Source organism: Phocoena sinus, chromosome 19, assembly GCF_008692025.1.
Source record: "Phocoena sinus isolate mPhoSin1 chromosome 19, mPhoSin1.pri, whole genome shotgun sequence".
In the NCBI taxonomy this organism is placed as follows: Eukaryota; Metazoa; Chordata; class Mammalia; order Artiodactyla; family Phocoenidae; genus Phocoena; species Phocoena sinus.
The window spans coordinates 48,733,581-48,756,701 of record NC_045781.1 but is presented as its reverse complement, the minus strand read 5'-3'; the positions used below and the strand labels follow the sequence as shown (position 1 = coordinate 48,756,701).

General features: G+C 41.3%; 1 long non-coding RNA gene and 1 other non-coding gene across 9 annotated transcripts in view; both read right to left on the bottom strand.

Moving 5' to 3' along the window:
* LOC116744468 overlaps nt 1-23,121 on the bottom strand; it is a 96,981-nt gene that overhangs the window by 61,819 nt on the left and 12,041 nt on the right. The gene's annotated exons all lie outside the window — the stretch shown is intronic.
* On the bottom strand, nt 607-713 carry LOC116744848. Its single transcript, XR_004347176.1, has one exon. It is a non-coding gene; the product is annotated as a U6 spliceosomal RNA (small nuclear RNA).

The window sequence follows — 23,121 nt, the reverse complement described above, 5'->3', positions numbered from 1 at the left end:
ATTAAGTTCTAGAAAAACATAGTTGCTTGTCAAAGGCTTTATTGAAAGAGGAGGGGGCATTAGACATTTTTGAGATGTATTTTAGGCATTTCAAACCAAAGTAAGAGGTTTTAAAATTTTTTTTTTATTAGAGTATAGTTGATTTACAATGTTGTGTTAGTTTCAGGTGTAGAGCAAAGTGAATCAGTCATATATATACCTATAACCACTTTTTTAGATTCTTTTCCCATAAAAGTCATTACAGAGTATTGAGTAGAGTTCCCTCTGCTATACAGTAGGTCCTTATTAGTTATCTATTTTCTATATAGTAGTGTGTATATGTCAATCCCAATCTCCCAAGTTATCCCTCCCACCCCTTACCCCCTGGTAACCACAGTTTGTTTTCTACATCTGTAACTCTATTTCTGTTTTGTAGCTAAGATCATTTGTACCCTTTTTTTAGATTCCACATATAAGTGATATCGTATGATATTTGTCTTTCTCTGTCTGACTTACTTCACTCAGTATGATAATCTCTATGTCCATCTATGTTGCTGCAGATGGCATTATTTCACTCTTTATTTACGGCTGAGTAATATTCCATTGTATATACATACCACATCTTCTAAAAATATGAAACACTTCACAAGTTTGCATGTCATCCTTGTGCAGGGGCCATGCTAATCTTCTCTGTATCGTTCCAATTTTATTATATGTGCTGCTGAAGCAAGCACCAAAGTAAGTTTTTAATGTATTTAACTATTCTGAACAATTCTGAGCAATGAATAACACCCCACCATGTGATTCAATGTTATTAAATGGGTCACCTGGACCACATGGATGACAGGTGATATGAGTCCCAGACTTTGGTGAAACACTGACCTCAGCCATGGATAAAGAGTGTTGCATTCTGACCTATAAGGGAAAAGAATCTGAATCACTGTGCTGTATACCTGAAACTTACCTGATGTTGTAAATCAACTATACTTCAATTAAAATTTTAAAAATAAATAAATAAATAAGGAACAACCCAAAACATCAAAAAAAAGTATTACATTCTGACAGACATATTTAGCATTCGAAGCTTCAATTCAGGGTGAATAAACAAAACTGCTTATCATTCCCATTAATATATAGACTGCATATCATGAAATAGCGATCCCCTTAATAAGGAAGGGAGGTAAAACGACACTACCTTATTTCATCCTTACAGTAACTTTATTTAAACCACTATCTCAAAAAAAAAAAAAAAAAAACCCACCTCTATCTCAAATCTCTACTTACAGGTGAGGTAATTGGAAATTAGGAAAATATTTTTTCCTGGGTCACGTTTTTAGTTGGTGAGGATCTCAAGCTTGGACCTAAAATTTTCTGCCTTCAGAGACTGCCATTTTTATTATTATTAGTGTTGCTGTTATTATCATTATTATTAAGTCTACAACAAGAAGGGACATGAAAAAGCACAAGACTTCAGAAGCTCTTCCTTGCGGTACTTCACTAGTTCTCAAACTTGGTGGGCAGGTAGTTTATGAATGCTGATATAGATCTTCCCCTTTTTTCTACACTGGAGGAAAACGTGGCCAAAAAAGAAGTGACCGATGAAAGGTTGTAAGAGCAAATATGAATTAAAAATTAGAGGCTCAGTTCTTCCTGTCGAAAATAAGGGAAGAGGCTTCACCTGCTTCTTCTTTCAGCATCTACTTTAGAAAATTTGTTGGCTCTATCTCTGTTTCTTTGAAATGCATATAAATCTTACTAAAAGCTAAATCAGCCTCTTACCACTTTTATGACCCAGGAGTGTCTTTCTCAAGGACCTAGGAACCATCTCTTTGAAATGTCATCATTAAGGAAGACAGCACCTGTATCTCGCATTTTCTGTGAGAGGGTCAGAGCCTGATTTGGCAGGTGCCTTGTTCCAAAATGACCTACTGTCATTTGATTTTTCCTTTGAATAAATCATACTAGCTAACACATATGATCACTCCAATTACCAAATGAATTTCGGATAGCCTATGTGGGACAAATGGTGCTGTCAAGCCTGCTGTTTGAGGATGAGTCATTGTTTATCCGCTTTCGGTCTGTTCTTTAGTGGAGTGCCTGCACTGTGCATCACATTCTAGTTTAATGCTTATTCAGTAATAAATCTGTCTTCTTCCTCTTCTACTTTTTGCAGAGAGGTTTTGTGGGTTGGCAGAAGATCTTGTTTTACTAATCTTTCCCAGCATGGTCACACAATGACCAGGACTGAGTGAGTTAGAAAGGAAACACCTGATTCCTGGCTGGATACTCTTTCTATTGGCCCCGATTCCTCCTAACAGTGAAGGGGAGCAAACATACCACCTCAAATATGCCTCTTTGGCATACTGATTATTTTCAGCTGGTTATTTTTAAGAAAGAGCAGACATAGTGAAACTGAGCAGGACCGAGTGGGACTCCTGGGCACAGAAGCATTTCTGTATCCCTCGTTTCTTGTTTGTACAGAATGGGCTTCAGCTTCCATGTCCTTCCCTGAGTTCCAAGGGGCAGGTTCAAACAGTTGCTAATTACGGGAGGGAGGGGATGCAGAGACAAGGGAGGAACAGTCAAGAAACAATAGTGCAGCCTTGAGACAGGATCCTGGTCCTGCCTCAAGGGATACACATAACAATATCTTTGAACTCTTCTACAGAACTAATACCCCCAACAAGTGGAAGATGTTAACTAGCTGATGAAGCATTCTTCATTCCAGGGAAGGTCACAGTTTGATGACCTTGAGAACCACAGAAGCTCTTCAAGAGACCACCTGAGGCCAGATTAAAGGAGTGCAGGCCCTGAACACACCCTGATGCTTAACAACCCCACCCTTGAACCAATGCTATAAAACTCCTCACCAAATCCTCCCGGGTTGAGACACACAGTTTTTGAGGGCACAAGCCCACTGTGTCCCCCTTTGCCTGGCAAAGCAATAAAGCTATTCTTTTCTACTTCACCCAAAACTCTGTCTCTGAGATTTGCTATGGCACCAGTGCAAAGAAGCCGAGTTTTGGCATCCATAGAAGATGCTCTGAAAGCTTATCCTTTCATAAGAGACGTTGACATTTATAAGGGACATCTCTATTTGTAAAAGTTACAGACTCCTCTCTGTACCAAGAAGAGAAGGCTGACTCTAAAGCTCCAGAAACTCTTATCAGTGGAGAAGGCAATGACTTAAATCTGCACAACTTCACCTTTGTTTACTGTGCTTTTCCTGGTCCCCTCCAATAAGTGGCCTCCCCCTCCCCCAACATCTTTTGTCTTTTGCTGGAGATGGTATTTAAGGCCGTGACTTGGGCCATTTAGAGGAGTTACTCAGTTTATCTCCCATGTATACAGGAGGTATACATGTTATTAAACTTCTCCTTGTTTTTCTCCTGTTAATCTGTCTTTTATTACAGGGGGTGTCTCAGCCAGGAACTTCCAAGGGTAGAGGAAAAATGATCCTTCCTGCCCCACAAATGCATACTGTTTTATGTTTGCTACTGTTAACTGTGTAAGTCTTCTCCCTCAAGTGAGTCTGTAAGTTCCTTGAGAGCAGAACGTGTGACTAAAACACTTTCTGTTATTTTCCCAATGACTAATAATGTGCCAGGGATGTGGCAGAGTCTCAACAAATGCAAGTTGAATCACTGAACTTCAAAGAATTAAGTCAAATGGACTGTGATCTTTACTCACTACCAGACTGTAAAAACAAGCTCAAATGGAGTTGCTTATGCTAAGCTCCACACTAGTTAGGTAACGTCCTAGGTAAGCACTAGTTACGTAACGTCCTGATAGACCCCTACTACCCCCAAAGGAAACTGACCTTGTGATAACCAGCGTTTTTTGTCTAGTGTAACTTCCTTGTTCCCGTTCCCTTCTGCCTATAAAAGTCTTTCATTTCATACAGCTCCCCGGAGCTCCTTTCTATCTGCTAGACTGGATGCTACCTGACTCAAGAATCATTACATAAAGCCAATAAGATTTTTAAATGTATTCAGTTGAATTTTTTTTAAACAGTTTAGTGGCATTGATGGGATCTGGAGACTTCTGACAGCTTTAAGGACAAGAAGAAATGCAGGCATTGGTGCCTGTGAACCTTTTGAGCTCTGTTTCTGTTTTTTTTTTTTGCTGTCTCCAAGGGCCGTGGGTAAGTTCCTCTTAGAACTAAGCTCTGCTGTCTGTGTGTTGAGCTCCTGATCGAACTGGCATTGCAGTCCACGGTTAGGGAGTCAGTCTAGACCGACAGGTGGCTCTAACTCAGCGTGAGTCCTTAGCCACTGGTTAGTGTGTGATCCTGGCCCAGGGCTTCAGCTGGCAGACAGTTCCAGCCAGAACCTGAGTCCCCAGCCTTTGGTTGGCCCACAGTCCCCATTTGCTGGGTTCTGCTCGTTTAGTCCGTAGTTCCACTTTGGAAACTACTGGTTGTGAGCACGTAAGGCCTTCTCTTGGCCAGTCCGCAAGACCATCTCCTGGGCTGCTGCTGGTGTGCACAGCTGTTTCCTTGTTAACTGTTGATTCCTATGGATGCGTACATGAGGTAAAGGAATAATAAATCTATTGTCAGTGGGAATCTTGGAAGCCAAAGCCACAAAACTGGTGGGCATGGATCGAGCACATAAAAACTATTATAGCACCTGCCACCAAACTCTAAGGCGCCTGTGCTAGAATAAGTCGGTCATGGAATAGGTTGGATTGACAGTAAGTTGCTGGCCAACCTCATGAAAATTTCCATGCCATGAGGCACAGTGTAAAACACCACACAATCACCAACCCAGTGCCACATTTCTCTTGGGTACTAATTTGTCTTAGGAGAGACTTAATAAGTCTTAGCTAAAGAAACAGGGTCCTCAAGTTTCAAAGAATTCAGCATGCCAGTGTCTGGCACAACTGCATTCTTTTATATCTAAGAACTGTGGTCCTGGAAGCTGTAGATATTTATCAAAATGGCAGAATCTTACTGAGACAACCTAGGATTATAATTACTGTTATAGGGAATGTTCTCACTAGACAAGAACTTTCATCTAAAAAGGACACTTGAAAGGAATGGCTGCCAAATCAAACAAACAGTATGGGATACCTACTTCATCTGGCGTGCAGAAAGCTCCAAAAGCCTTCAGTACTCCAAAGTAGCTTCACTGGAAGATTCACTGCAAAAGGCTAAAAAAAACTAAAGACACAGAGGTACCTACAACAAAAGACTCAGACTTACATGACTCCTGCTACACTCCTCTATCCTCCTTTACCTGAATATTCAGAGTCTATGAATCGTCTATCTGAATTGCTTTTCCACTTTGAAGAAACTACAAGACCATAAACAAACGTCCAAGTCAGTGGCCTAACTAAGTGGCCAAGTTAGTGGCCTAACAGACAAGCCCATATCTACCCTCCCATATGAGCTGCTCAGTTTATGGGACTCCAAGGGATTCCCTGGTAAACTGTTACCAGAGGGGAAAATAAAATTAAAATTAATGGAAAACCTTGCCAAATTCTGGAAGGTATCAGAGCTATAGTCTACTTTAAACCCCACTAAGCTAAATGTATGCAAAGGAAAAACAAACAAACAACAACAAATATTCCAAAGACAAAGCTCTAAATCTATAACATGGCAATCTTTTGATTTCCATCATAGGTGAAGATCCTCTCGCTGATATAAAGAAGCAACTTAAAGATAAGTAGTTAGAATGGGAAGGACGGGGAGCTTTTGAACTCATCCAGGTTGCAACCCAATTCTTTGAGGAATTAAAAACAACCCTCCTTGTCTTACAAACTGAGTCTTTACAATAACAGAAATGCAGCTCTGAAAGCAATTCAATGCCCACCTATCCTGTTACCAAACCTCCCCTATTCATCTCAAAGTCTTGTAGATATTGTAAAATTCTGGCCTTAGGGGGGAAAAGTCCTTCTCGGAGGAACTTGCGTTCTTTCTCTGTGCCTTTGAGTTGTAAATGTTCTACCAAGTTTCTCCAAGCACTCTTATCTAGGCCATCTCTTTGAAATGCAAACTTCAGGAAGGTAATTCTTATCAGAAGGGTAAAAAAGAGGGGGAAGGCTATTTGGAAATTAAGCAAGTGAAAAATCTTAAGTTTCTGTTCCATATATATCAGTAAAAAGCTTTAGCCATCTGAGCAGAAAATTCATTCCCTCTGCCAGAAACAATTTAGAGCCAACTTTTTTTTTTTATAAACTAGTGGTTTTTGCATTATTGTACCTGTCTCATGGCTAAAATTTTAAAACAAAAGCTGTAAGATATCTGTTTTTATTTGTCTGTGTGTTTATGTATGTTATAAAATCTGTGATTTTTTTTGTACCTCTGTATGGTATTACTAAAATTAATTTGTGAAGAGCTCCATTTAATTGGCTGAAAGACAAACAAGCATTTATAAAAGAAATCAAGTATACCCTCAGAAATATAGAAACTAAGCCAAATGTTTTAGAAGTTCACATGACCTAGGATAATCTTCAGTAAATAAAAGCTAGTTTGTTGATTGAATTAAAACATGCATGTCTTTAGAATTATCAGCATTAAATGTAATACTTTTATTCTACCTAGGTTTACTAAAAGTCAAATAAGTGGAACTGAAATGGAGCAAAACACTGTGAGGCCCTCCCTGGTACAAATCTTTTCTATGTGCCCTGTTTCTTATTTGCAGGAAAAGGGCTTCAGCCTCCTTGTCCTTCCCCGAGTTCCAAAGGGCAGATTCAAACAGTTGCTAATCAGGGATGTGAGGGAGTGCAGAAACAAGGGAAGAGCAGTCAAGAAACAACAGTGCAGGGCTTCCCTGGTGGCGCAGTGGTTGAGAGTCCGCCTGCCGATGCAGGGGACACGGGTTTGTGCCCCGGTCCGGGAAGATCCCACATGCCACGGAGTGACTGGGCCCGTGAGCCGTGGCCGCTGAGCCTGCGCGTCTGGAGCCTGTGCTCCACAACGGGAGAGGCCACAACAGCGAGAGGCCCAAGTACCGAAAAAAAAAAAAAAAGTAAAAAATAATAATTTTTTAAAAAGTAAAAAATAATAATAAAAAAAGTTTAAAAAAAAATGGAACAACTGTGTATGAAAAGTAGATAAGGAAAGTAAAATGACTGATTGTTCCAGAATGAGAAAGAGGAAAAAAACCTTAAAGGAATTAGGAAACCTTCGCAGAGGCAGTGACATCTCAGCTGAGATCTAAACAACTATAGAGGACAATGAGGTAAGAAATGGGGAGAACATCGTCCACTCAGAGCCAAAAATATACACAGAGGATGGAGAGTGTTGAGCAGCTAACAAGGTAAATCCATGCTGTAAGGTTTAGAATGTAAAGGGGAAGAGAAAATGGGGAGAAATGAGCATGGAGAATTAAGCAGAGGCCCTTGTGAACCACTGGAAACCAGGTAAAACCACATTTAAAAACTCCATCTCAGAATCAAAGAGTATTCTGAATTTTAGCATTCATCGGTCATTCCTGACAGCAACCAAAGATTGCATAATTGCATGATCACAGGATATTGCCTGTAATTATAACCATGGTGCAACTTCTCTCTGAAGTTAAAAAAATAATAATAATAGGGCTGGGCTTCCCTGGTGGTGCAGTGATTAAGAATCCACCTGCCAATGCAGGGGACATGGGTTCGAGCCCTGGTCCAGGCAGAGTACACATGCTGCAGAACAGCTAATCCTCTGCACCACAACTACTGAGCCTGTGCTCGAGACCTTGTGAGCCACGACTACTGAGCCCACATGCCACAACTACTGAAGCCTGTGCGCCACTACTACTGAGCCTGCGTGCCACAACTACTGAAGCCCACGTGTGTAGAGCCCGTGCTCCACAAGAGAAGCCACCGCAATGAGAAGCCCACGCACCGCAAAGAAGAGTAGCCCCCGCTCACAACTAGAGAAAGCCCGCACGCAACAACGAAGACCCAAGGCAGCCAAAAATAAATAACTAAATATGTTTTTTAAAATAAAAATAATAGGGTTTATGGGGAAAAAAAGTTTCCCCCTATCTACACAACCTTGTTGCCGGAATACTAACAAAAATAAATTTCTTCTGAGGAGATAAGTTTTTAACGTCAAACCAGGCAGGCAGTCAGGCGAATGCTGCCACGGTAAAAGGCAACAGTTGTTTGGAAATGCTGCAAACCCTCTGCTGAGAGCGGGGATGGCACATGCTGACACCACGCAGGTGAAATGCTGTCTCTCAGGTGTCCCAAGGGGCAGTGCAAGATGCCACGGGCAAGGGCTGCACACGGCTGACTTTGGCAAGAGTCATCCAAACCTAAACTGAAAAGATGCAAGGGACGATATTCCTTTCTTCTCTGCTCTTTCTTATCGTTTCTACGTGATACCTGGAATCCCTGTAGCCATCACGCAACACAGGAAGGGAGGCTGTGTGGAAAAGCACAAGACAGAGGAGAGACACGGGAAGCACCAAGGTCCTCGAAGACGTCAGTGAGGGCGTCACCACCCAGCCTGAAGCCGGCCACCCCTCCGACGATCGTTACGGCAGAAAACAACCTTCTCACTGCATTGGGCGTTACTGTAGTGAGGATACTGTCTTACCTGCAGCCCGAATCTTCCCAACTGACAAAGGAAACCCACGATAATCTTAGTGAATGGAGTTGCAGAGAAGCAGCCCGGGGGGCCGTGTGCCAATACCTGTTCCAGGCCACTGAGAAATTATCTGATTACATGTGTCACATGTGCTTCTAACCTCTGCAAGTCAGAGATGGAGATAGAGATGGACAGAGACAAACAGACAGACACAGACACACATGCACAGAGCTACCACGATGTTTTGAGTGAGAATAAATATATGATCAACATAGGTGAAACCCAGTAGTAAAACAGAATTCCTCTTCTCTAATTTTAAAAAATATTTATAAATAAGTAAATATGTATGAAGTGTGTATTAAATTCTACTTAAACGGTATACCTTACCCATGTCCTTAGTGTTTCAATGTCAGGTTTTACGGAATATGAGGAAAGGTCACAAACCATTCACACCTTATTACAGTATGGAGAAAATCCCATCCCTGTACGCTGCACACCAAAGTGTGACCGCAGTTCTCGTCGTTTGGAAAGATCACATCGTAATCTCTGTGCTGCTGTAACTGCATCCCTTCTCTGTGGGGCACAGAGTGGCAGATGAACCCAGACCAAGCCTATCTGTGTGAATTAGCAAGTAAAGTAGGTTCTCTGTTTTCAGAGACATCAGAGATGAGGCCTATGTATTTCACAATCCTCCTTTCCTCCTTCTAGGTCCTAAATGTTACATATATATGTAATGATTTAGGGAAATGGAATAGCTGTAGATATTATACTGGAAAAGAGTATAATCTTTAAAGTACAGAGTTTTCTTTCAAGTAGTTGTTTTTGTTTTGGATGACAGGAAGAATAAAAACAACAGGATGGAGTAAGGTAAAGGTTTTTTGCTGAGAATCTGATGAAAGTCAGAAAAGAACAGAGCTCTCATTTCCACCATCCATTCCCTGAAAGTGCCAACAGTGAACTGGCCAATTATTTTGGAGGCAATAATGTCAGTTAGATGATACAAGTCCAAGAAGAGAAAGAATACAACATGGTTTTTGTTCTATAAAATTAATTGTCACGCTATCACTACAAATAGTAACTCTGGAGCACCCATCCCGCTGGGGAAGATATTTTTTGCAAAGAACTTTCTTTTCTACGGATTTTAGGGATTATGTAGTACAACCATCCTTTAATTTTCCTATATACTCTACAGTGTATTCTCTGAATGGTTATTTACCTTACCTTACACCAAACAAAAGGAATTACAAGAGTGAAAAGAAAACCTGCTGTCTCTAAGCCTGGCTTCTAAAAAGAATCTCATCAAACAGTGATGACTCATGCTGTATTTTCAGATATGACTGCTCTTTGATGGAAATGTTAACTTTTACTTCTATACCAGTGGCATTGTTAATAATTCTAGTACTGACACGATACTTAAATCTCAAGTGATGACAGATCACACTCGGGTTGAGCTTACCAGATGGCTCCCCAAGAGTTTGAAATTACAAAAAAAGGAAAAATAATAGTGACTAATCCTCGCATAGTGTTTTAAATTTACAAACCATTTTCTCGAGCAATTGACTCATCAAGGAAACCTAATTAAAAGAAGACAGTGCAGCCCAGATAGGAAGATTTCTTAGTGGTCAAGTTGTAATTCAAATGCTGTGTTTAGAACTCAAGTACTGGAAATTCCCTGGTGGTCCAGTGGTTAGGACTCGGTGCTTTCACTGCTGTGGGCCTAGGGTTCAATCCCTGGTCAGGGAACTAAGATCCCACAAGCCACACGGTGTGGCCAAAAAAAAAAAAAAGAACTCAAGTACTGGCCGCTTCCCAGGGCAAACTCCTGGTTGTCATGGCACGGACATTGGAAGGTCACCTAAAATAAATGTTTCCATTGTATAACTTCTCAAAGACAAACCATAAGATTAAATTACATTCAACTTCAGAAACAAGCTAAGCGATTTATTGTTTCTTCTCTGAATTGTGCTTTCATGTATGATTTCTAATTGCTTGGGTGGGAAATGGTGGGATTTGAAGAACCCAGAGGAAAATGGGCTTCTTGGTAACTTAAGTGAAAAAAACCTTAGTTACCGCCCCCTCTATGGACTCCCAGGGCAGGGGGCTGAGTTAGAAAAACAGCTGTTCTCTTCATACCTTGATTTGGTTGGTTTGCTTATGTATTTATTTGCTGCTTAAATCTGCAGCAAATAAATACATAGGCAATACATACTATTACCTGCTGAACCTGTGACCACTAAAACGAGGATTCTGATCACCCTGTTATATGTGAAAGTTCTTTGTAAACAAAACCTGCCTTTAAAAGCAAACGGTGATCCAACATGGCCAGGTTGAGTTAGTGCCTTGAAAATCTCAATCATTTGGTGCTGGGGTGTCCCAAAGAATTATATTTACCTCAGACAATTGTGGTTTTCATTGGGTTATTTGTGCTAGCTTTGGTAGGAATGGAACTGAGCCGGACCCTGTGGGGCTCCTAGGCATAAAAGTCTTTGTGTGTCCCCCATTTCTTATTTTCAGGGAATGGGCTTCAGCCTCCATGACCTTCCCTGAATTTCAAAGGTCAGGTTCAAACAGTTGGTAATCAGGGAAGTGAGAGGATGAGGAGACAAGGGAGGAACAGTCAAGAAACAATAGTGCAGGGCTTCCCTGGTGGCGCAGTGGTTGAGAATCTGCCTGCCAATGCAGGGGATACGGGTTCGAGCCCTGGTCTGGGAAGATCCCACATGCCACGGAGCAACTGGGCCCGTGAGCCACAACTACTGAGCCTGCGCGTCTGGAGCCTGTGCTCCACAACAAGAGAGGCCACGACAGTGAGAGGCCTGCGCACCGCAATGAAGAGTGGCCTCCGCTTGCCACAACTAGAGAAAGCCCTCGCACAGAAACGAAGACCCAACACAGCCAAAAATAAATAAATAAATAAATAAATAAATTAAAAAAAAAAAAAAAAAAATACTGTCCCTAAATCAGGCCAATTAACTTAAAAAAAAAAAAAAAAAGAAAGAAACAATAGTGCAGCCTTGAGGCAGGGTCCTGGTTCCCCCTGAAGGGATATAAATAATATCTTTGAGCTGTTTTTCAGATACTGAAAGGCCCACCAGCTGGGAGGATTAAACTGTGTGCTACCCACAAGCATGTAGACCACAGACCAATTGGAACCAGAAGGTTGATGATGCTGACTTCCACTTACCTCACCACTGACCAATCAGAAGAAAGTGCACGAGCTGATCAACCCTCCTCTTTGAACCATTACTACAAAACTCCTCACTACCACCTCCAGGTTGGGACACACAGTTTGGAGGGCATTAGCCCACTGTGGCCCCCTTTGCCTGGCAAAGCAATAAAGCTATTCTTTTCTACTTAACCGAAAACTCTGTTTCCAAGATTCAATTCAGTATCGGGGTACGGAGCTGAATTTCGGCTACAGGAAGGGGTGAGAAATTACGTATATTTATTGTATCTTTACTTGAACGACAGTAGCACACTAAATACACATTTAAGTATTTTTAAATGTTTGATGAAATTTGTAATCCAAAAGAATTTAGGATACTAAAGTATTGGGTGGGCCAAAAGTTTCATTTGGTTTTTTCCGTAAGATGGCTCTAGTAGCACTTAGCTGTCTTTAACTTCATTTGAAACAATTTTGTTAGAGTGTATGTGACAGCCATCATATCAGCATGCATTTAAAAAAGACATCAGGGCTTCCCTGGTGATGCAGTGGTTGGGAGTCCGCCTGCCGATGCAGGGGACACGGGTTCATGCGCTGGTCCGGGAAGATCCCACATGCCGCGGAGCGGCTGGGCCCATGAGCCATGGCCGCTGAGCCTGTGCGTCCGGAGCCTGTGCTCCGCAGCAGGAGAGGCCACAACGGTGAGAGGCCCGCCTACCGCAAAAAAAAAAAGAAAGACATCAAAATTGGTTTAATTTTTGTGTAGACATTTTAATATTGAAGATGGAAGGAAAAAAAGCAACATTTTCGGCATATTACGCTTTATTATTGGAAGAAAGGTAAAAAAGCAACTGAAACACACAAAAAGATTTGTGCAGTGTATGGAGAAGGTACTGTAACTGATCAAATGTGTCAAAAGTGGTTTGCAAAGTTTCGTGCTTGAGATTTCTCACTGGACGATGCTCCACAGTCGGGTAGACAGACCACCTGAAGTTGATAGCGATCAAAACAATAATTGAAAACAATCAACATTATACCACGTGGGAGATAGCTGATATACTCAAAATATCCAAATCGAGCGTTGAAAATCAGTTGCACCAGCTTGGTTATGTTCATCGCTTTGATGTTTGTGTTCCACATAAGTTAAGCGAAAATAAACCTTCTTGACCGTTACTTCCACATGCGATTCTCTACTGAAATGTAATGAAACGTTCCGTTTTTAAAACAAATTGTGACGGGCGATGAAAAGTGGATACTATACAACAATGTGGAATGGAAGAGATCGTGGGGCAAGCGAAATGAACCACCGCCAACCACACCAAAGGCTGGTGTTCATCCAAAGAAGATGATGTTGTGTATATGGTGGGATTGGAAGAGAGTCCTTTATTATGAGCTCCTTCCAGAAAACCAAATGATTCATTCCAACAAGTACTGCTCCCAACTAGACCAACTGAAATCGGAACTCAACGATAAGCGTCCAGAATTAGTCAACAGAAAATGCACGATCTTCCATCAGGATAACGCAAGACCACGTTTCTTTGGTGACCAGGTAAAAACCGTTGCACTTTGGCTGGGAAGTTCTGCTTCATCTGTCGTATTCACCGGACATTGCACCTTCACATTTCCATCTATTTCGGTCTTTACAAAATTCTCTTAATGGAAAATATTTCCATTCCCTGGAAGACAGTAGAAGGTACCTGGAACAGTTCTCTGCTCAGAAAGATAAAAAGTTCTGGGAAGATGGAATTATGAAGTTGCCTGAAAAATGGCAGAAGGTAGTGGAACAAAAGTTCCATAAAGTTCTTGGTGAAAATGAAAAATGTGTCTTTTATTTTTACTTAAAAAACCCAAGGCACTTTTTGGCCCACCCAATAGATCTTGCAGAGACTTAATGATGGATATTTGCAATGAACAAATAGCTGTCAGATATGAAGTAAATAGACGCTCTCTCCGTATGTACGTATATACATACACACACATATATATACAAACATACACATAAACACACATATAGTGTGTAAATCAAAATTTTTGAAAATTTACTTCTGACAGTTAGGATGTAGTAATTTCATAGTAAAACCCTACATTTTTAAGAACTGTATCTAGATAAAGGATGCAAGTGTCATAGGAGACCAAAATAGTAGGCTTCTCATCGAAATATACAGCTCTATTCAAAAGCAATTCAGAGTTTATTCTTACCTGTCTCTGTAGGGTATTTTTAAATATTTTAAGATGCATGGAAATAATGAGCATTCAGAAGAATTACATCTTTGACAATGAAAACTACATTGAGAGGTTTTAGAGCCTTCGCAAACTGCCACTCAAGCGTATTATTTATGAACTCTTTGCTCTTTAAAATTGAGAACAAAGCAATTAACTACAATTTTACACCTTCAGAAAGACTAAGAACATGGTCTGCCATCTCTTGTAAATTCCAGAGTGTATTTCACTCAAATTTATAGTTCCATTGTGTGGAAATTTTCCTCTTCTTCAAAAGACGGTTCAAAAGTGAATCTTCTATTTTGTTCACTGAAAAGGGGCAATACATACCAATTCTGTTCCTAAGAAAATAAACTTAATAGGTCCCATTGTAAAAATAATTGCGAGACCAGTATTTAAGAACATGATACACACAGGCAGAACCTATCAGGCAGGACGTATACAGCAGAACTTGAGCACCTCCCTCTGTGTACGATACACTCTCCCTAACATGAGTAGGAATCAGGTGCTGAGCTCCACCAGACCAATGGCACGACACCAATAACCAACCCAACACGCCTTCCACCCAGATAGAGCAACAGGACGTTCCTTTTGGAGGCCAACAATCAAAGGAACACAGTGACTCAATGTTCACACTCCGGAGAGTCTCAGAGAAGGAATTAGAATTGAACTTCTACCCCTGTTCTTTAGATCCCAGTATTGTCATCTCTTTCTTCCTATTCCTGCTGCCGGGCTTAGGCCCCCGTTGCCTCCTCCTGAACTATTAGATTAGATTCCAGTACCATCTTTCCTCCTTCAATCTCCTGCTCAGTTAAATTTTTCAAACAGTGGTTCCGCTCATGACTGCTCCACCGCTCAAGAGACCTTTCAGGGGCTGCTCGTGACGAGATGACAAAACACAGACAACCTGGTCTCCTGTGCCCTGCTTCCCAGCTGTGCTCTCAACAAGCCCTTCCTGTTGCCACCAAGAAGGAGCCACCAATGCAGCCACTTCCACCTAATCCCCCTGCCCCAGCCTCACCTCCAGGGCTCTCATCACTAAGATCTTGCTGTGCTGAGTGGTCTGTGGTGGGCACGTGGGTAAACGCACATAGAAACCCTACTTGGATATTTAGCAGTCAAGTGAACCATGCACGTATGTCACTAAAATAAAATGACTCAGAAGGAAGAGAACTCAGAGATTTGGTCGCATTCAGTTAGGAACTGGGTATTCAGTCAACTCATCTATTTGGTCATCTCATCAACTGAAGCAAATTAACATGCCTGGTGTGAAAATGGTGCTGGATTTCAGACTGGGGAGATTAGGGTCATGAGGCTGACTTTCAAGAGGAGAGAAAGGCACAGAGATTTCCTTCTCTCCTCTGCCTTCATTTTCGCATTTATTTTATTTACTTCTTTAAATTTTGGGGGGATACACCGTTTTGAGGGCATGAGCCCGCTGTGGCCCCCTTTGCCTGGCAAATAAAAGGATTCTTTTCTACTTCACCCCCCAAAAAATTTTGTTTTAAATCTGCCACAATATATTTTCTCGTTTTCCCACTCTTGGTCACCCAGTTTTCCCGGTCTAGAAGAATTTTTTTCTCACTCTTTGCCTAGGAAAAATATATACTACTACTACTACTATACTAACCTATCAAATCTCAGCATGTGGCCCCTGTCACCATCAATGACCATCCCTTCTGTGAGGTCCAGTAGCTCTCATTGTTCCCCTCAGTCCACACTTCTGTCCCTATCGGATATCTGGGGAAGCAATGTCCTTCCTTCACTATCAGATCACACTTAATATATCTGCAATCTTGTCAGAGCCTAGGTCAGGGCCCTAAACATGTTTTGTTCACTGAATATTTTCCCCTCAAAATTCTCCTGTGTCATGTTATTTCTCTTTTCTTTTTTAAAAAGTAACTTATCTTTCATTTGCTTTCTGTTTATCCTTTTTAAAAAATCTTTTCCAACTGCGTTTCCAATGCCAACTGCTTTAAACAACATGTTAAGCTTGTTTCCTCATCTGTAGACTGGAGATAATATTATTACCTAAAATACAAAGTTATTAGGGGTACCAAATGAAACAATGCATGAAACATTTAGCACCTGGAAGTAGCAACTGAATAATTGGTGGAGAAGCTTAGGCTGTAGCCTGAGAATGCAAAAGGAAACATATTCCTGCCCTGAAGGATATGCTGTGTCATGTGACAGAGAAATATGTAGACAGAAAATAACAAGAAAACATGCAGAATGTTATTAGAGAGACGTCGTAGAGATAAGAGCAGTCTTCCCATTCAGGATATATTTAAGTTGGATGTTTCACAAAAGCAGAGAATGTGGACTGTAGCATCTGAAGTTGTTTCTTGTCTACTTTTGCCAGGACAAGTCAGTGAATGACCTGGTACAGACTGAAAAAAGTTTGAGGTTCACGTCACAGTGTAAATCATACTGAATTAGATGATCACACGTAGTGACTTTGTTAAATGCAGCCGTTCTTCGTATGCCCATATATTGAGACTGGAGCTAACACAGGAGGAAAACTGGTACACGGATGGCAGCCAATCCTCCCTGCAGAACAGAAGCCAGCGGGCTGCCCCACGTTGAAATGGACCCAGGCATTTACCACAGGGGGACTGATCACCGTGCAGGACCACTTCTGTTTGCAAGAAAATGCGTGAGTGACCACCAACAGCAAATGGTCCTGCCTTCCCACTTCCCTTTCGTCCTCCTACATGTAAAAATAATTTAACAGGTACCAATAAGTTAGAGAAATGATTGTCATTCAGTTGCAGGGAAGGAAAACAAAGATTTGTTCTGATTTGTCATTGTAATTATTTGTTTTGACGTAATTTTATTTTGAAATAGCGAATATAGCTGTACAAGTGAGTGCCCGGCTTCCTGCAGGCTGTTGGCTGGAGGTGACTGCAGGTCATGGGGGCCCACGGGCCCTGGAAGCCTCCTGCAGGTCCCTTCCACGGGGCTTCTCTAAATGGCCACTCTTTTCATCAGGTTCACAAGGGGAGTCTGTAGCTCCAGTAGGATATGACAGAGTCTTATGTAACCTAATATAATCACAGGAATGCCAGCCCATCATGTTTGCTGTGTTCTACTGGTAAGAATATCGTCACAGGCTCTCCTACACTCAAGGAGTGGGGATTTCACAAAGGCATGAACATCAGAGGTTGGGAATCACTGGGGATCACTTTAGGTTCTGTCTTCTACATTAAGTAATGTGAGTAACTTATAAAGAAACACATTTGTATCCATTACCTCAATACTTAAAGGGCTGGGAGAAATAACTGATAAAAAAAGCTGGACTTTCTTAAAGTAAAAAACGTCTGCTCCATGACAATGTCAAAAGAATGAGAGGACAAGCCACAGACTAGAAGAAAATATATATCAAAGATACAGCTGATAAAAGACTGTTATCCAAACTACACAAAGAACTCTTAAAACTTAATGACGATGTGTTTTAAAAAATGGGCCAAAGACCGTCACAGACAACTCACCAAAGAAGACATACAGATGTCCAATAAGCATATAAAAAGATGTTCCACATTATATGTAACCAGGGAAATGCAAACTACAAGAACAACAAAATACATCTATTATAATGGTGGAAATCCAGAACACTGACAACAGCAGATGCTAGCGAGGACTGAAGCAACAGGAACGCTCATTCATCGCTGATGGGAGTATAAACTGGCACAGCCACTTAGGAACACATTTTGGCAGCTTCTCACAAAACTGAACATACACCTACAACCCAATCCATCCATCACACTTCTGGGTCTTCCCCCAAAGGAGCTGAAAACTTAAGACCACACAAAAACCTGCACGTGGGTGTTTATAGCAGCTTTATCCATAATGGTCAAGACTTGGAAATAACCAAGATGTCCTTCAGCAGATGTGGATAAATAAACTGTGTCTAGACAATAGAACATTGTTCAGCACTAAACAAAATGTGACGTATCAAGAGTCTTAAGTGAAAGAAGCCAATCTGAGAATGCTACATACTGTATGACTCCAACAATATGGCATTCTGGCGCGGGCAAAACTATGGAGACAGCAGAGACATCACTGGTTGTAGCAGTTGGGGGTTGCGGAAAGGATGAAGAGGCAGAGCACAGAGGATTAACAGGGTAGTGAAAATACTCTGTATGATACCATAATGACAGAAACATGTCCTTATACACTCGTCCAAATCCATAGACTGTACAACACCAAGAAGGAACCATCATGTAAATTATGTATTTGGAGAATTATGATGTGTCAATATGGGCTCATCAATTAAGACAAATATACCATCTAATGGGTGGATGTTGATAATGGTGAAGGCTATGCATGCATGGGGGTAGAGGTATATGGAAAATCTCTGTACCTTCCCCTCAGTTTTGCTGTGAACCTTAAACTCTCAGAAAATAATGTCTTTTTAAAAATTAAAGGATTGGTCAAGACTTATGCAGAATAATACCTCAAGCCTCCATTTCACTGTGATCCTGTACAAATGTTAAGTTCTTAAATCAGATACCCTCATGACAAGGAGCTTTTAAATGTAATAAAAACTGAAGATAAAATTTTAAAACTTAAGTCTCCTGATTATGTTTATCTACAAATTTTGCATTGAAGAATCAACACTTTCATGAAAATTGTTTTCTAATTTGCTTCTGGAGACCAAAATAAAAGTCATACATAATAAACAAAATAGAATCATAGCCTTTTATATGGAATGGAGCCAGCTGCTGAAAATTAAATCTTAACCTGCAGACAACATGTTGATATTTGAATGTCAGGGACTAACTTGAGAAGGGAATAAGTCAACAGTACATTGAATAGCTGCAAATTCATATTTTTTAAAGTTCTTTAAACACAATTTGAGTTCTATAAAAAAATTATATATTTAGAACTAAAATTTTTTAAAAGACATTATTCTAGGTGTTGGGAAAAGTGTTAGTTATCTACCGATGATGCTTAACAAAATCACCCCGAAACCCAGCAGCTTAATACAAAAACCATTCAGCAACAGTTTCTGAGGATGAGAATCTAGAAGCGCTTTAGCTGGTGATTCTGGCTCAGGGTCTCCCGTGGGGTTGCCCTCAAGACGGCGGCCAGGACTCGCTCGTCGGAAAGTTTCACTGGGGTTTCGGGATCTCCTACAAAGACCACTCAGGTGACTACTGGCTGCAGGCCTCAGTTCCCCACTGTGTGGACCGCTCCATAGGGCTACTCATCACATGGCAGCTGACTTTCCCTTGAGTCAGCGACCCAAGAGGGAGCGAGCAAACCAGCAAGCCAGAAGCAGCAGTATCCTATGACCTCACCTCGGAAGCTGCTTTCCATCCTGTCTTCTGTATCATGTTTACCCGGAGACCAACCCTGGTGCAACGTGGGAGTGAACTACACGAGAGCGCGAATCACAGGGAACCTGGCTCCCACAGTGAAACAAACATAAATGAGCCGTATCAGAATATATATTTTTATCTTACTAGGTGGGTTATTTTTGATAATAACCAAAAGTCACTTGGTGCCAAGCAGGATGAACCAAGTAAGTGAGCAAGGTGGAGAATACTGGCTTGTGTCCAAACAAACCATCAGTCGGCGGCATCACCCCGCTCTCCTGAGGATGTGCGCGTGCCCGCCTCCCCTCCGCTCACAGTGTTCCTTCACCGGGACCTCCTTTCCCGACCTGCACAGTAACGCCCACTCTTCAAGTTTCACTTCAAGTTCCGGCGCTTCTGTAATTGTGTGCATCCTCCCTCCCAACTAAATGTTGTCACTTTCTCTTCTGAATTCCCCTCGCAGATGTTTTTTTAATAAAATTATTTATTTATTTTTATTTGTTTATTTTTGGCTGCACTGGGTCTTTGTTGCTGCGCGCGGGCTTTCTCTAGTTGTGGCGAGCAGGGGCTACTCTTCGTTGTGGTGTGTGGGCTTCTGAATGCGGTGGCTTCTCTTCTTGTGGAGCACGGGCTCTAGGCGCACGTGCTGCAGTAGTTGTGGCACGTGGGCTCAGTAGTCGTGGCACACGGGCTTAGTAGCTCTGCAGCATGTGGGATCTTCCTGGACCAGGGCTCGAACCTGTGTCCCCTGCATTGGCAGGCAGATTCTTAACCACTGTGCCACCAGGGAAGCCCTGCAGATTTTTTTTTTTTTTTTTTTTTTTTTGCGGTACACGGGCCTCTCACTGTTGTGGCCTCTCCCGTTGCGGAGCACAGGCTCCGGACGCGCAGGCTCAGCAGCCACGGAGCACGGGCCCAGCCGCCCCGTGACATGAGGGACATCCCCGGAACAGGGCACGAACCCGCGTCCCCGGCATCGGCAGGCAGACTCCCAACCACTGCGCCACCAGGGAAGCCCCCTGCAGATGTTTTTAATTTCTGTAGCACCAACTACAACTCTTTTTCCTGCATTGTAGTTACTAATGTAAATACTTCTTTCTACTGATACAGTTTCACTATTTGAAAGGCAGTATCTTATTATATGTCCTGAATAGAAATTATTTTTAAAATAGTGAATTACTGCGTGAAGGGGGATATGTTAGACAGCACTCTGTCGAAAGAACTCAAAAGGAGGGAAGAGCCCAGGGGGTTGGAAGACATGAAAAGGCAACTCATAAAGAGAAAAATACATTTTGAGATTGAAAGTAGGGCAGACAAATCATTATAAAAAATGCTTTAGGTGACAACTCTACCACAATATTGACCTATCCTGCATGCCTTTTCCCCCAGCTACTGTAGTAAAGGAAATGCTCCACATAACTGGGGACATTTTTGGTCCAGCTCTTAATTTTAACATTCTTGACACATATATGGGTTACCGCATCTCATGGTATTTTAAGTTTCTACTCATTTCCGTCTTCTTTAGGAAGTATAGACAACCGAACTGGAAAACGGTTCCACCTCCATTACATTATCCATTTCTAAATCCTGCTTGTCATACAGTGTGTTTTGTCACCTTTTATCGTGATACATCAATACATCCAGGATTTATTTTTTCAATCCATTGATGCTTAAAAGAATCATGTCACAGGTTAAACATGAATTGAGTTCTAAATCTGCTTCCACCACTTAACCTTAGTCTATGTCATTTCAAAGTCATTATCATTTCCCTCAGCCTGTCAGCCCTATCACAATGCTTGTACTTTTCCACTGGATGGTCTGAGATCATTTGTTTTCAGGATTAAAGTAGGTATAAAGTAGTTGATATATTATTCAATAATTTGTGCTTGTTCAATCATTTATATTGAGTAACAGAATGCCAATTAGTAAAGAAATGGAATTAAAATATTGAACTATTTTTTATCTGTACGCTGAACACATTACATGATTTAAAAGGCCCTAAATGATCCAAACTACATCTCCCCTGACTTCAGTTCTGTCTCCTCCTCAGCACACTGGCTCCCTGGGCCCTTTCTCAAATATGCTCAGTTTTGTCCGTCTTCAGACTTCTGCTCATGTTATTTCCTTTCCCTAGAGTGGTATCACCAAATTTTCACAGGGTGAACTGGTCATATCTATCATTGAGTCTGGGTTTAAATACTAATTCCTTGAGGGACTTTCATAACCTTTATTTCTGAACAGGAGCCCCACTAAACGATTCTCTATCATAGCACTCATCAACTATAATTGTATTATAATACAGAATTTAAATTTTTACTTGTCCACTTGTTTATTGATTCCCTCCCAGATTAAATTTTGAGTTCCCAGGGGTCATGTTGTTTTTTTTTAATTTGCCAACTTATAACCAAGCATAATACAGTGCCTGGGACACGGAGGGCATTCAGAAATATTTCTCAATAAATGAATGCACATCTCAATCAATCCCAATCTTTTACTACTAATCCTTTACAAAATTTCACCCTACATTCTTGATTTTCTTGAGTAAATATTTTTAACTCAGTTTTACAGAGCTTTTGTGTTATCATTCACCCAAATGATCGGCCTGTCGAAAGCACAATTTAGGAAATGAAGTCAAGCCATGCCCAGGATGGGACACATCATGGTCACCTGCAGTGGACGTGCTGGGCAATAACACACCATCATCGAGTCTAATGTGGTAGAGAGCCACCACACAGAAATAAAGCAATTTCCTGGAACTGAAATGAAAAGAGCACTAAAAATCTCTTTTAAAGAAAAGAGAGTGAAAATGCCAGCTAAACCTCTGTTCCAATAGGTGCTTGCACTGCAGAAGCCTGGAGAAATTTCTTTTTTTTATTAAACCATATGGGAAAGGCTGAAAAGAACTGCATCTGGTCTGGAAGTTGCACAGCTATACAGCAAAGAGTGATGGGACTCGGCTAAGTGGCCTCATTTTTCGGTCCTCTCATTTTCACTGTTTACCTCTCCACTCTCCACTCTCACACACCCAGCACAGCAGCTCGTCTGTACATTGTGTTCAGAGGCCTACGTTTGTGAGGATCATTTGCCTGTATACATGCACAGTCGTTGTTGTGCATTTACAGTGGAAACCACCGGACGATGGTTATTCCTTTTTCTTCCCCCAATACGATGTAAACTTCTAGAAGCTGATTAGATACTGTCAAATGCCTTAACGACTAAGTCTAAAAATTCGTCTGGTTATATAAATGTTAGTCCAAAAGTTTTATTTTCAGAAATATATATTTCTGTATAACACTCTTATAAATATAGGAAAGAAATCCAGGCATTTTGGCATCACTAATATTCTTTAAAAACAAGTTCTGGGGGCTTCCCTGGTGGCGCAGTGGTTGAGAATCTGCCTGCTAATGCAGGGGACACGGGTTCGAGCCCTGGTCTGGGAAGATCCCACATGCCACGGAGCAACTAGGCCCGTGAGCCACAACTACTGAGCCTGCGCGTCTGGAGCCTGTGCTCCGCAACAAGAGAGGCCGCGATAGTGAGAGGCCCGCGCACCGCGATGAAGAGTGGCCCCCGCTTGCCACAACTAGAGAAAGCCGTCGCACAGAAACGAAGACCCAACACAGCCAAAAATAAAATAAATAAATAAATAATAATTTAAAAAAAAAAAACAAAAACAAGTTCTGGAAAAATAAATGAATACATACATACATATATACATACATACATACACACACGTACATACATACTTACATAAATTCCTCGTCTGACAAACTTTGTTTCAACCTAAGAATTCTACTCTTTGTTTTCTTCAACCAGAGAAAAATCAGAAATCAAACTAATGATAACAGCTGATTACATTTATGACCTGTCTTCTAGGTTCAGAGAGTATCTGCTATTTAGAGCTCATGAAT